The sequence below is a fragment of the Schistocerca cancellata genome, chromosome 4 (genome assembly GCF_023864275.1).
Source record: "Schistocerca cancellata isolate TAMUIC-IGC-003103 chromosome 4, iqSchCanc2.1, whole genome shotgun sequence".
Taxonomy (NCBI): domain Eukaryota; kingdom Metazoa; phylum Arthropoda; class Insecta; order Orthoptera; family Acrididae; genus Schistocerca; species Schistocerca cancellata.
Genome location: NC_064629.1, coordinates 7,968,580 through 7,981,891, shown reverse-complemented (window position 1 = coordinate 7,981,891; position 13,312 = coordinate 7,968,580). Strand labels below are relative to the sequence as shown.

Here is a 13,312-nt window from a genome sequence, read left to right as displayed (position 1 = left end):
ACCTGGTGTGAGGCCTGGCGAGGCGAGGCGAGGAAGCCCACATCGCTACCAGTGGCGCCCTCCAGCACGACACTGCCACACCCCGCACAGGCCCTCCGCTGAACACCAGGGACAAGAAGCGTCCTCCGCTAGTGTCGAAGGCTGCACGCGCCCAGCGAATGACAGGGGGTGCAACGAGCAGCAGTGCGTCTCACACACGCGGCGGTGCGCCCGCCAATTCGGCCGTCGCTCTGCTGGGACGCGGGGCGCGCCTCCCCGCGCCGTCCTCGAGGAACTGGCGGTTGCGGAAGGAAGCGCTTTCGTCAAATGCGGCCGAAAACTAACATTTTGTGTGTTGGGAGAAAAGCCGAACGTGAATTCTGCCGTGCTCCTACATTAGATGAGCGCCAACGGCCATACCATGATGAATACACCGGTTCTCGTCCGATCACCGAAGTTAAGCATCATCGGGCCCGGCTAGTACTTGGATGGGTGACCGCCTGGGAAACCCGGGTGCTGTTGGCTCCCTTCCTTTTGTTTTTTTGTTATGTCGCCAGCCCAATTTTCAAACTACCTTTCTGATGTGATAAAGATGCTTCCTTAAGCCTTTTAAACTACTGTAATGGTACGAAAATGCAGTAATTAACTCAGTTTGAGGGAGAATGTGCTAACCAAGTTTGCCAAGAACACTTTGAAAACGACAAAACAGTACGAATCGGCAGGTGACTTCTGAAATACGTCACCGCCTATTGTTGTGTAGGAGTGTAGAGTTCCAAATTTGATTTGTAACCACGAATGTATTCCTTAGTCGTCTCGTCTCGTCCCGCAGACGTTTGTCGTGCTTGCGCTGTCATATGGACCACCACCCGAGCGGCAGCGAGCGGCAGTCGAGCAAAGTCGGGACAAGTCGGGACGGGGACAGGGACAGGGATAGGAATGGTGCGAATGCACTGCAAACTACGCAGACACCTGGTGTGAGGCGAGGCGAGGCGAGGAAGCCCACATCGCTACCAGTGGCGCCCTCCAGCACGACACTGCCACACCCCGCACAGGCCCTCCGCTGAACACCAGGGACAAGATGCGTCCTCCGCTAGTGTCGAAGGCTGCACGCGCCCAGCGAATGACAGGGGGTGCAACGAGCAGCAGTGCGTCTCACACACGCGGCGGTGCGCCCGCCAATTCGGCCGTCGCTCTGCTGGGACGCCGGGCGCGCCTCCCCGCGCCGTCCTCGAGGAACTGGCGGTTGCGGAAGGAAGCGCTTTCGTCAAATGCGGCCGAAAACTAACATTTTGTGTGTTGGTAGAAAAGCCGAACGCGAATTCTGCCGTGCTCCTACATTAGATGAGCGCCAACGGCCATACCATGATGAATACACCGATTCTCGTCCGATCACCGAAGTTAAGCATCATCGGGCCCGGCTAGTAGTTGTATGGGTGACCGCCTGGGAAACCCGGGTGCTGTTGGCTCCCTTCCTTTTGTTTTTTTGTCATGTCGCCAGCCCAATTTTCAAACTACCTTTCTGTTGTGACAAAGATGCTTCCTTAAGCCTTTTAAACTACTGTAATGGTACGAAAATGCAGTAGTTAACTCAGTTTGAAGGAGAATCTGCTAACCAAGTTTGCCAAGAAGACTTTGAAAACGACAAAACAGTACGAATCGGCAGGTGATTTCTGAAATACGTCACCGCCTATTGTTGTGTAGGAGTGTAGAGTTCCAAATTTGATTTGTAACCACGAATGTATTCCTTAGTCGTCTCGTCTCGTCCCGCAGACGTTTGTCGTGCTTGCGCTGTCATATGGACCACGACCCGAGCGGCAGCGAGCGGCAGTCGAGCAAAGTCGGGACAAGTCGGGACGGGAACAGGAACAGGGATAGGAATGGTGCGAATGCACTGCAAACTACGCAGACACCTAATGTGAGGCGAGGCGAGGCGAGGCGAGGGGGCCCACATCGCTACCAGTGGCGCCCTCCAGCACGACACTGCCACACCCCGCACAGGCCCTCCGCTGAACACCAGGGACAAGATGCGTCCTCCGCTAGTGTCGAAGGCTGCACGCGCCCAGTGAATGACAGGGGGTGCAACGAGCAGCAGTGCGTCTCACACACGCGGCGGTGCGCCCGCCAATTCGGCCGTCGCTCTGCTGGGACGCCGGGCGCGCCTCCCCGCGCCGTCCTCGAGGAACTGGCGGTTGCGGAAAGAAGCGCTTTCGTCAAATACGGCCGAAAACTAACATTTTGTGTGTTGGGAGAAAAGCCGAACGCGAAATCTGCCGTGCTCCTACATTAGATGAGCGCCAACGGCCATAACATGATGAATACACCGGTTCTCGTCCGATCACCGAAGTTAAGCATCATCGGGCCCGGCTAGTACTTGGATGGGTGACCGACTGGGAAACCCGGGTGCTGTTGGCTCCCTTCCTTTTGTATTTTTGTTATGTCGCCAGCCCAATTTTCAAACTACCTTTCTGTTGTGACAAAGATGCTTCCTTAAGCCTTTTAAACTACTGTAATGGTACGAAAATGCAGTAATTAACTCAGTTTGAGGGAGAATGTGCTAACCAAGTTTGCCAAGAAGACTTTGAAAACGACAAAACAGTACGAATCTGCAGGTGATTTCTGAAATACGTCACCGCCTATTGTTGTGTAGGAGTGTAGAGTTCCAAATTTGATTTGTAACCACGAAAGTATTCCTTAGTCGTCACGTCTCGTCCCGCAGACGTTTGTTGTGCTTGCGCTGTCATATGGACCACGACCCGAGCGGCAGCGAGCGGCAGTCGAGCAAAGTCGGGACAAGTCGGGACGGGGACAGGGACAGGGATAGGAGTGGTGCGAATGCACTGCAAACTACGCAGACTCCTGGTGTGAGGCGAGGCGAGGCGAGGCGAGGAAGCCCACATCGCTACCAGTGGCGCCCTCCAGCACGACACTGCCACACCCCGCACAGGCCCTACGCTGAACACCAGGGACAAGATGCGTCCTCCGCTAGTGTCGAAGGCTGCACGCGCCCAGCGAATGACAGGGGGTGCAACGAGCAGCAGTGCGTCTCACACCCGCGGCGGTGCGCCCGCCAATTCGGCCGTCGCTCTGCTGGGACGCCAGGCGCGCCTCTCCGCGCCGTCCTCGAGGACCTGGCGGTTGCGGAAGGAAGCGTTTTCGTCAAATGCGGCCGAAAACTAACATTTTGTGTGTTGGGAGAAACGCCGAACGCGAATTCTGCCGTAATCCTACATTACATGAGCGCCAACGGCCATACCATGATGAATACACCGGTTCTCGTCCGATCACCGAAGTTAAGCATCATCGGGCCCGGCTAGTACTTGGATGGGTGACCGCCTGGGAAACCCGGGTGCTGTTAGCTAACTTCCTTTTGTTTTTTTGTTATGTCGCCAGCCCAATTTTCAAACTACCTTTCTGTTGTGACAAAGATGCTTCCTTAAGCCTTTTAAACTACTGTAATGGTACGAAAATGCAGTAATTAACTCAGTTTGAGGGAGAATGTGCTAACCAAGTTTGCCAAGAAGACTTTGAAAACGACAAAACAGTACGAATCGGCAGGTGATTTCTGAAATACGTCACCGCCTATTGTTGTGTAGGAGTGTAGAGTTCCAAATTTGATTTGTAACCACGAAAGTATTCCTTAGTCGTCACGTCTCGTCCCGCAGACGTTTGTTGTGCTTGCGCTGTCATATGGACCACGACCTGAGCGGCAGCGAGCGGCAGTCGAGCAAAGTCGGGACAAGTCGGGACGGGGACAGGGACAGGGATAGGAGTGGTGCGAATGCACTGCAAACTACGCAGACACCTGGTGTGAGGCGAGGCGAGGCGAGGCGAGGAAGCCCACATCGCTACCAGTGGCGCCCTCCAGCACGACACTGCCACACCCCGCACAGGCCCTACGCTGAACACCAGGGACAAGATGCGTCCTCCGCTAGTGTCGAAGGCTGCACGCGCCCAGCGAATGACAGGGGGTGCAACGAGCAGCAGTGCGTCTCACACACGCGGCGGTGCGCCCGCCAATTCGGCCGTCGCTCTGCTGGGACGCCGGGCGCGCCTCCCCGCGCCGTCCTCGAGGACCTGGCGGTTGCGGAAGGAAGCGCTTTCGTCAAATGCGGCCGAAAACTAACATTTTGTGTGTTGGGAGAAACGCCGAACGCGAATTCTGCCGTAATCCTACATTAGATGAGCGCCAACGGCCATACCATGATGAATACACCGGTTCTCGTCCGATCACCGAAGTTAAGCATCATCGGGCCCGGCTAGTACTTGGATGGGTGACCGCCTGGGAAACCCGGGTGCTATTGGCTCCCTTCCTTTTGTTTTTTTGTTATGTCGCCAGCCCAATTTTCAAACTACCTTTCTGTTGTGACAAAGATGCTTCCTTAAGCCTTTTAAACTACTGTAATGGTACGAAAATGCAGTAATTAACTCAGTTTGAGGGAGAATGTGCTAACCAAGTTTGCCAAGAACACTTTGAAAACGACAAAACAGTACGAATCGGCAGGTGATTTCTGAAATACGTCACCGCCTATTGTTGTGTAGGAGTGTAGAGTTCCAAATTTATTTGTAACCACGAATGTATTCCTTAGTCGTCTCGTCTCGTCCCGCAGACGTTTGTCGTGCTTGCGCTGTCATATGGACCACGACCCGAGCGGCAGCGAGCGGCAGTCGAGCAAAGTCGGGACAAGTCGGGACGGGGACAGGGACAGGGATAGGAATGGTGCGAATGCACTGCAAACTACGCAGACACCTGGTGTGAGGCGAGGCGAGGCGAGGCGAGGAAGCCCACATCGCTACCAGTGGCGCCCTCCAGCACGACACTGCCACACCCCGCACAGGCCCTCCGCTGAACACCAGGGACAAGATGCGTCCTCCGCTAGTGTCGAAGGCTGCACGCGCCCAGCGAATGACAGGGGGTGCAACGAGCAGCAGTGCGTCTCACACACGCGGCGGTGCGCCCGCCAATTCGGCCGTCGCTCTGCTGGGACGCCGGGCGCGCCTCCCCGCGCCGTCCTCGAGGAACTGGCGGTTGCGGAAGGAAGCGCTTTCGTCAAATGCGGCCGAAAACTAACATTTTGTGTGTTGGGAGAAAAGCCGAACGCGAATTCTGCCGTGCTCCTACATTAGATGAGCGCCAACGGCCATACCATGATGAATACACCGGTTCTCGTCCGATCACCGAAGTTAAGCATCATCGGACCCGGCTAGTACTTGGATGGGTGACCGCCTGGGAAACCCGGGTGCTGTTGGCTCCCTTCCTTTTGTTTTTTTGTTATGTCGCCAGCCCAATTTTCAAACTACCTTTCTGTTGTGACAAAGATGCTTCCTTAAGCCTTTTAAACTACTGTAATGGTACGAAAATGCAGTAATTAACTCAGTTTGAGGGAGAATGTGCTAACCAAGTTTGCCAAGAAGACTTTGAAAACGACAAAACAGTACGAATCGGCAGGTGATTTCTGAAATACGTCACCGCCTATTGTTGTGTAGGAGTGTAGAGTTCCAAATTTGATTTGTAACCACGAATGTATTCCTTAGTCGTCTCGTCTCGTCCCGCAGACGTTTGTCGTGCTTGCGCTGTCATATGGACCACCACCCGAGCGGCAGCGAGCGGCAGTCGAGCAAAGTCGGGACAAGTCGGGACGGGGACAGGGACAGGGATAGGAATGGTGCGAATGCACTGCAAACTACGCAGACACCTGGTGTGAGGCGAGGCGAGGCGAGGCGAGGAAGCCCACATCGCTACCAGTGGCGCCCTCCAGCACGACACTGCCACACCCCGCACAGGCCCTCCGCTGAACACCAGGGACAAGATGCGTCCTCCGCTAGTGTCGAAGGCTGCACGCGCCCAGCGAATGACAGGGGGTGCAACGAGCAGCAGTGCGTCTCACACACGCGGCGGTGCGCCCGCCAATTCGGCCGTCGCTCTGCTGGGACGCCGGGCGCGCCTCCCCGCGCCGTCCTCGAGGAACTGGCGGTTGTGGAAGGAAGCGCTTTCGTCAAATGCGGCCGAAAACTAACATTTTGTGTGTTGGGAGAAAAGCCGAACGCGAATTCTGCCGTGCTCCTACATTAGATGAGCGCCAACGGCCATACCATGATGAATACACCGGTTCTCGTCCGATCACCGAAGTTAAGCATCATCGGGCCCGGCTAGTACTTGGATGGGTGACCGCCTGGGAAACCCGGGTGCTGTTGGCTCCCTTCCTTTTGTTTTTTTGTTATGTCGCCAGCCCAATTTTCAAACTACCTTTCTGTTGTGACAAAGATGCTTCCTTAAGCCTTTTAAACTACTGTAATGGTACGAAAATGCAGTAATTAACTCAGTTTGAGGGAGAATGTGCTAACCAAGTTTGCCAAGAAGACTTTGAAAACGACAAAACAGTACGAATCGGCAGGTGATTTCTGAAATACGTCACCGCCTATTGTTGTGTAGGAGTGTCGAGTTCCAAATTTGATTTGTAACCATGAATGTATTCCTTAGTCGTCTCGTCTCGTCCCGCAGACGTTTGTCGTGCTTGCGCTGTCATATGGACCACGACCCGAGCGGCAGCGAGCGGCAGTCGAGCAAAGTCGGGACAAGTCGGGACGGGGACAGGGACAGGGATAGGAATGGTGCGAATGCACTGCAAACTACGCAGACACCTGGTGTGAGGCGAGGCGAGGCGAGGCGAGGAAGCCCACATCGCTACCAGTGGCGCCTTCCAGCACGACACTGCCACACCCCGCACAGGCCCTCCGCTGAACACCAGGGACAAGATGCGTCCTCCGCTAGTGTCGAAGGCTGCACGCGCCCAGCGAATGACAGGGGGTGCAACGAGCAGCAGTGCGTCTCACACACGCGGCGGTGCGCCCGCCAATTCGGCCGTCGCTCTGCTGGGACGCCGGGCGCGCCTCCCCGCGCCGTCCTCGAGGAACTGGCGGTTGCGGAAGGAAGCGCTTTCGTCAAATGCGGCCGAAAACTAACATTTTGTGTGTTGGTAGAAAAGCCGAACGCGAATTCTGCCGTGCTCCTACATTAGATGAGCGCCAACGGCCATACCATGATGAATACACCGGTTCTCGTCCGATCACCGAAGTTAATCATCATCGGACCCGGCTAGTACTTGGATGGGTGACCGCCTGGGAAACCCGGGTGCTGTTGGCTCCCTTCCTTTTGTTTTTTTGTTATGTCGCCAGCCCAATTTTCAAACTACCTTTCTGTTGTGACAAAGATGCTTCCTTAAGCCTTTTAAACCACTGTAATGGTACGAAAATGCAGTAATTAACTCAGTTTGAGGGAGAATGTGCTAACCAAGTTTGCCAAGAAGACTTTGAAAACGACAAAACAGTATGAATCGGCAGGTGATTTCTGAAATACGTCACCGCCTATTGTTGTGTAGGAGTGTAGAGTTCCAAATTTGATTTGTAACCACGAATGTATTCCTTAGTCGTCTCGTCTCGTCCCGCAGACGTTTGTCGTGCTGGCGCTGTCATATGGACCACGACCCGAGCGGCAGCGAGCGGCAGTCGAGCAAAGTCGGGACAAGTCGGGACGGGGACAGGGACAGGGATAGGAATGGTGCGAATGCACTGCAAACTACGCAGACACCTGGTGTGAGGCGAGGCGAGGCGAGGCGAGGAAGCCCACATCGCTACCAGTGGCGCCCTCCAGCACGACACTGCCACACCCCGCACAGGCCCTCCGCTGAACACCAGGGACAAGATGCGTCCTCCGCTAGTGTCGAAGGCCGCACGCGCCCAGCGAATGACAGGGGGTGCAACGAGCAGCAGTGCGTCTCACACACGCGGCGGTGCGCCCGCCAATTCGGCCGTCGCTCTGCTGGGACGCCGGGCGCGCCTCCCCGCGCCGTCCTCGAGGAACTGGCGGTTGCGGAAGGAAGCGCTTTCGTCAAATGCGGCCGAAAACTAACATTATGTGTGTTGGGAGAAAAGCCGAACGCGAATTCTGCCGTGCTCCTACATTAGATGAGCGCCAACGGCCATACCATGATGAATACACCGGTTCTCGTCCGATCACCGAAGTTAAGCATCATCGTGCCCGGCTAGTACTTGGATGGGTGACCGCCTGGGAAACCCGGATGCTGTTGGCTCCCTTCCTTTTGTTTTTTTTGTTATGTCGCCAGCCCAATTTTCAAACTACCTTTCTGTTGTGACAAAGATGCTTCCTTAAGCCTTTTAAACTACTGTAATGGTACGAAAATGCAGTAATTAACTCAGTTTGAGGGAGAATGTGCTAACCAAGTTTGCCAAGAAGACCTTGAAAACGACAAAACAGTATGAATCGGCAGGTGATTTCTGAAATACGTCACCGCCTATTGTTGTGTAGGAGTGTAGAGTTCCAAATTTGATTTGTAACCACGAAAGTATTTCTTAGTCGTCTCGTCTCGTCCCGCAGACGTTTGTCGTGCTTGCGCTGTCATATGGAGCACGACCCGAGCGGCAGCGAGCGGCAGTCGAGCAAAGTCGGGACAAGTCGGGACGGGGACAGGGACAGGGATAGGAATGGTGCGAATGCACTGCAAACTATGCAGACACCTGGTGTGAGGCGAGGCGAGGCGAGGCGAGGCGAGGCGAGGAAGCCCACATCGCTACCAGTGGCGCCCTCCAGCACGACACAGCCACAACCCGCACAGGCCCTTCGCTGAACACCAGGGACAAGATGCGTCCTCCGCTAGTGTCGAAGGCTGCACGCGCCCAGCGAATGACAGGGGGTGCAACGAGCAGCAGTGCGTCTCACACACGCGGCGGTGCGCCCGCCAATTCGGCCGTCGCTCTGCTGGGACGCCGGGCGCGCCTCCCCGCGCCGTCCTCGAGGAAGTGGCGGTTGCGGAAGGAAGCGCTTTCGTCAAATGCGGCCGAAAACTAACATTTTGTGTGTTGGGAGAAAAGCCGAACGCGAATTCTGCCGTGCTCCTACATTAGATGAGCGCCAACGGCCATACCATGATGAATACACCGGTTCTCGTCCGATCACCGAAGTTAAGCATCATCGGGCCCGGCTAGTAGTTGGATGGGTGACCGACTGGGAAACCCGGGTGCTGTTGGCTCCTTTCCTTTTGTTTTTTTGTTATGTCGCCAGCCCAATTTTCAAACTACCTTTCTGTTATGACAAAGATGCTTCCTTAAGCCTTTTAAACTACTGTAATGGTACGAAAATGCAGTAATTAACTCAGTTTGAGGGAGAATGTGCTAACCAAGTTTGCCAAGAAGACTTTGAAAGCGACAAAACAGTACGAATCGGCAGGTGATTTCTGAAATACGTCACCGCCTATTGTTGTGTAGGAGTGTAGAGTTCCAAATTTGATTTGTAACCACGAATGTATTCCTTAGTCGTCTCGTCTCGTCCCGCAGACGTTTGTCGTGCTTGCGCTGTCATATGGACCACGACCCGAGCGGCAGCGAGCGGCAGTCGAGCAAAGTCGGGACAAGTCGGGACGGGGACAGGGACAGGGATAGGAATGGTGCGAATGCACTGCAAACTACGCAGACCCCTGGTGTGAGGCGAGGCGAGGCGAGGCGAGGAAGCCCACATCGCTACCAGTGGCGCCCTCCAGCACGACACTGCCACACCCCGCACAGGCCCTCCGCTGAACACCAGGGACAAGATGCGTCCTCCGCTAGTGTCGAAGGCTGCACGCGCCCAGCGAATGACAGGGGGTGCAACAAGCAGCAGTGCGTCTCACACACGCGGCGGTGCGCCCGCCAATTCGGCCGTCGCTATGCTGGGACTCCGGGCACGCCTCCCCGCGCCGTCCTCGAGGAACTGGCGGTTGCGGAAGGAAGCGCTTTCGTCAAATGCGGCCGAAAACTAACATTTTGTGTGTTGGGAGAAAAGCCGAACGCGAATTCTGCCGTGCTCCTACATTAGATGAGCGCCAACGTCCATACCATGATGAATACACCGGTTCTCGTCCGATCACCGAAGTTAAGAATCATCGGGCCCGGCTAGTACTTGGATGGGTGACCGCCTGGGAAACCCGGGTGCTGTTGGCTCCCTTCCTTTTGTTTTTTTGTTATGTCGCCAGCCCAATTTTCAAACTACCTTTCTGTTGTGACAAAGATGCTTCCTTAAGCCTTTTAAACTACTGTAATGGTACGAAAATGCAGTAATTAACTCAGTTTGAGGGAGAATGTGCTAACCAAGTATGGCCAAGAAGACTTAAAAAACGACAAAACAGTACGAATCGGCAGGTGATTTCTGAAATACGTCACCGCCTATTGTTGTGTAGGAGTGTAGAGTTCCAAATTTGATTTGTAACCACGAATGTATTCCTTAGTCGTCTCGTCTCGTCTCGTCCCGCAGACTTTTGTCGTGCTTGCGCTGTCATATGGACCACGACCCGAGCGGCAGCGAGCGGCAGTCGAGCAAAGTCGGGACAAGTCGGGACTGGGACAGGGACACGGATAGGAATGGTGCGAATGAACAGCAAACTACGCAGACACCTGATGTGAGGCGAGGCGAGGCGAGGCGAGGAAGCCCACATCGCTACCAGTGGCGCCCTCCAGCACGACACTGCCACACCCCGCACAGGCCCTACGCTGAACACCAGGGACAAGATGCGTCCTCCGCTAGTGTCGAAGGCTGCACGCGCCCAGCGAATGACAGGGGGTGCAACGAGCAGCAGTGCGTCTCACACACGCGGCGGTGCGCCCGCCAATTCGGCCGTCGCTCTGCTGGGACGCCGGGCGCGCCTCCCCGCGCCGTCCTCGAGGACCTGGCGGTTGCGGAAGGAAGCGCTTTCGTCAAATGCGGCCGAAAACTAACATTTTGTGTGTTGGGAGAAACGCCGAACGCGAATTCTGCCGTAATCCTACATTAGATGAGCGCCAACGGCCATACCATGATGAATACACCGGTTCTCGTCCGATCACCGAAGTTAAGCATCATCGGGCCCGGCTAGTACTTGGATGGGTGACCGCCTGGGAAACCCGGGTGCTATTGGCTCCCTTCCTTTTGTTTTTTTGTTATGTCGCCAGCCCAATTTTCAAACTACCTTTCTGTTGTGACAAAGATGCTTCCTTAAGCCTTTTAAACTACTGTAATGGTACGAAAATGCAGTAATTAACTCAGTTTGAGGGAGAATGTGCTAACCAAGTTTGCCAAGAACACTTTGAAAACGACAAAACAGTACGAATCGGCAGGTGATTTCTGAAATACGTCACCGCCTATTGTTGTGTAGGAGTGTAGAGTTCCAAATTTATTTGTAACCACGAATGTATTCCTTAGTCGTCTCGTCTCGTCCCGCAGACGTTTGTCGTGCTTGCGCTGTCATATGGACCACGACCCGAGCGGCAGCGAGCGGCAGTCGAGCAAAGTCGGGACAAGTCGGGACGGGGACAGGGACAGGGATAGGAATGGTGCGAATGCACTGCAAACTACGCAGACACCTGGTGTGAGGCGAGGCGAGGCGAGGCGAGGAAGCCCACATCGCTACCAGTGGCGCCCTCCAGCACGACACTGCCACACCCCGCACAGGCCCTCCGCTGAACACCAGGGACAAGATGCGTCCTCCGCTAGTGTCGAAGGCTGCACGCGCCCAGCGAATGACAGGGGGTGCAACGAGCAGCAGTGCGTCTCACACACGCGGCGGTGCGCCCGCCAATTCGGCCGTCGCTCTGCTGGGACGCCGGGCGCGCCTCCCCGCGCCGTCCTCGAGGAACTGGCGGTTGCGGAAGGAAGCGCTTTCGTCAAATGCGGCCGAAAATTAACATTTTGTGTGTTGGGAGAAAAGCCGAACGCGAATTCTGCCGTGCTCCTACATTAGATGAGCGCCAACGGCCATACCATGATGAATACACCGGTTCTCGTCCGATCACCGAAGTTAAGCATCATCGGGCCCGGCTAGTACTTGGATGGGTGACCGCCAGGGAAACCCGGGTGCTGTTGGCTCCCTTCCTTTTGTTTTTTGTTATGTCGCCAGCCCAATTTTCAAACTACCTTTCTGTTGTGACAAAGATGCTTCCTTAAGCCTTTTAAACTACTGTAATGGTACGAAAATGCAGTAATTAACTCAGTTTGAGGGAGAATGTGCTAACCAAGTTTGCCAAGAAGACTTTGAAAACGACAAAACAGTACGAATCGGCAGGTGATTTCTGAAATACGTCACCGCCTATTGTTGTGTAGGAGTGTCGAGTTCCAAATTTGATTTGTAACCACGAATGTATTCCTTAGTCGTCTCGTCTCGTCCCGCAGACGTTTGTCGTGCTTGCGCTGTCATATGGACCACGACCCGAGCGGCAGCGAGCGGCAGTCGAGCAAAGTCGGGACAAGTCGGGACGGGGACAGGGACAGGGATAGGAATGGTGCGAATGCACTGCAAACTACGCAGACACCTGGTGTGAGGCGAGGCGAGGCGAGGCGAGGAAGCCCACATCGCTACCAGTGGCGCCTTCCAGCACGACACTGCCACACCCCGCACAGGCCCTCCGCTGAACACCAGGGACAAGATGCGTCCTCCGCTAGTGTCGAAGGCTGCACGCGCCCAGCGAATGACAGGGGGTGCAACGAGCAGCAGTGCGTCTCACACACGCGGCGGTGCGCCCGCCAATTCGGCCGTCGCTCTGCTGGGACGCCGGGCGCGCCTCCCCGCGCCGTCCTCGAGGAACTGGCGGTTGCGGAAGGAAGCGCTTTCGTCAAATGCGGCCGAAAACTAACATTTTGTGTGTTGGGAGAAAAGCCGAACGCGAATTCTGCCGTGCTCCTACATTAGATGAGCGCCAACGGCCATACCATGATGAATACACCGGTTCTCGTCCGATTACCGAAGTTAAGCATCATCGGACCCGGCTAGTACTTGGATGGGTGACCGCCTGGGAAACCCGGGTGCTGTTGGCTCCCTTCCTTTTGTTTTTTTGTTATGTCGCCAGCCCAATTTTCAAACTACCTTTCTGTTGTGACAAAGATGCTTCCTTAAGCCTTTTAAACTACTGTAATGGTACGAAAATGCAGTAATTAACTCAGTTTGAGGGAGAATGTGCTAACCAAGTTTGCCAAGAAGACTTTGAAAACGACAAAACAGTACGAATCGGCAGGTGATTTCTGAAATACGTCACCGCCTATTGTTGTGTAGGAGTGTAGAGTTCCAAATTTGATTTGTAACCACGAATGTATTCCTTAGTCGTCTCGTCTCGTCCCGCAGACGTTTGTCGTGCTTGCGCTGTCATATGGACCACCACCCGAGCGGCAGCGAGCGGCAGTCGAGCAAAGTCGGGACAAGTCGGGACGGGGACAGGGACAGGGATAGGAATGGTGCGAATGCACTGCAAACTACGCAGACACCTGGTGTGAGGCGAGGCGAGGCGAGGCGAGGAAGCCCACATCGCTACCAGTGGCGCC

At 55.0% G+C, this 13,312-nt stretch overlaps 14 non-coding genes across 14 annotated transcripts; all 14 read left to right on the top strand.

Annotated features, from left to right (window-relative positions):
• Window positions 1-385: 385 nt before the first annotated feature.
• LOC126186161 (5S ribosomal RNA) lies at window positions 386-504 on the top strand. The gene has a single exon (XR_007537262.1). It is a non-coding gene; the product is annotated as a 5S ribosomal RNA (ribosomal RNA).
• Window positions 505-1,326: 822 nt separating this feature from the next.
• On the top strand, window positions 1,327-1,445 carry LOC126185344 (5S ribosomal RNA). The gene has a single exon (XR_007537104.1). It is a non-coding gene; the product is annotated as a 5S ribosomal RNA (ribosomal RNA).
• An 827-nt stretch (window positions 1,446-2,272) lies between these two features.
• On the top strand, window positions 2,273-2,391 carry LOC126185270 (5S ribosomal RNA). The gene has a single exon (XR_007537032.1). It is a non-coding gene; the product is annotated as a 5S ribosomal RNA (ribosomal RNA).
• Window positions 2,392-3,218: 827 nt separating this feature from the next.
• Window positions 3,219-3,337, top strand: LOC126186405 (5S ribosomal RNA). The gene has a single exon (XR_007537499.1). It is a non-coding gene; the product is annotated as a 5S ribosomal RNA (ribosomal RNA).
• An 827-nt stretch (window positions 3,338-4,164) lies between these two features.
• LOC126186428 (5S ribosomal RNA) lies at window positions 4,165-4,283 on the top strand. The gene has a single exon (XR_007537522.1). It is a non-coding gene; the product is annotated as a 5S ribosomal RNA (ribosomal RNA).
• Window positions 4,284-5,109: 826 nt separating this feature from the next.
• LOC126186315 (5S ribosomal RNA) lies at window positions 5,110-5,228 on the top strand. Its single transcript, XR_007537413.1, has one exon. It is a non-coding gene; the product is annotated as a 5S ribosomal RNA (ribosomal RNA).
• An 827-nt stretch (window positions 5,229-6,055) lies between these two features.
• LOC126186160 (5S ribosomal RNA) lies at window positions 6,056-6,174 on the top strand. The gene has a single exon (XR_007537261.1). It is a non-coding gene; the product is annotated as a 5S ribosomal RNA (ribosomal RNA).
• Window positions 6,175-7,001: 827 nt separating this feature from the next.
• Window positions 7,002-7,120, top strand: LOC126186501 (5S ribosomal RNA). The gene has a single exon (XR_007537592.1). It is a non-coding gene; the product is annotated as a 5S ribosomal RNA (ribosomal RNA).
• Window positions 7,121-7,947: 827 nt separating this feature from the next.
• LOC126185304 (5S ribosomal RNA) lies at window positions 7,948-8,066 on the top strand. The gene has a single exon (XR_007537064.1). It is a non-coding gene; the product is annotated as a 5S ribosomal RNA (ribosomal RNA).
• Window positions 8,067-8,904: 838 nt separating this feature from the next.
• LOC126186514 (5S ribosomal RNA) lies at window positions 8,905-9,023 on the top strand. The gene has a single exon (XR_007537604.1). It is a non-coding gene; the product is annotated as a 5S ribosomal RNA (ribosomal RNA).
• An 827-nt stretch (window positions 9,024-9,850) lies between these two features.
• LOC126185295 (5S ribosomal RNA) lies at window positions 9,851-9,969 on the top strand. Its single transcript, XR_007537056.1, has one exon. It is a non-coding gene; the product is annotated as a 5S ribosomal RNA (ribosomal RNA).
• An 833-nt stretch (window positions 9,970-10,802) lies between these two features.
• Window positions 10,803-10,921, top strand: LOC126186427 (5S ribosomal RNA). The gene has a single exon (XR_007537521.1). It is a non-coding gene; the product is annotated as a 5S ribosomal RNA (ribosomal RNA).
• An 826-nt stretch (window positions 10,922-11,747) lies between these two features.
• LOC126186299 (5S ribosomal RNA) lies at window positions 11,748-11,866 on the top strand. Its single transcript, XR_007537398.1, has one exon. It is a non-coding gene; the product is annotated as a 5S ribosomal RNA (ribosomal RNA).
• Window positions 11,867-12,692: 826 nt separating this feature from the next.
• Window positions 12,693-12,811, top strand: LOC126186582 (5S ribosomal RNA). Its single transcript, XR_007537652.1, has one exon. It is a non-coding gene; the product is annotated as a 5S ribosomal RNA (ribosomal RNA).
• The last annotated feature ends 501 nt before the right edge of the window (window positions 12,812-13,312 follow it).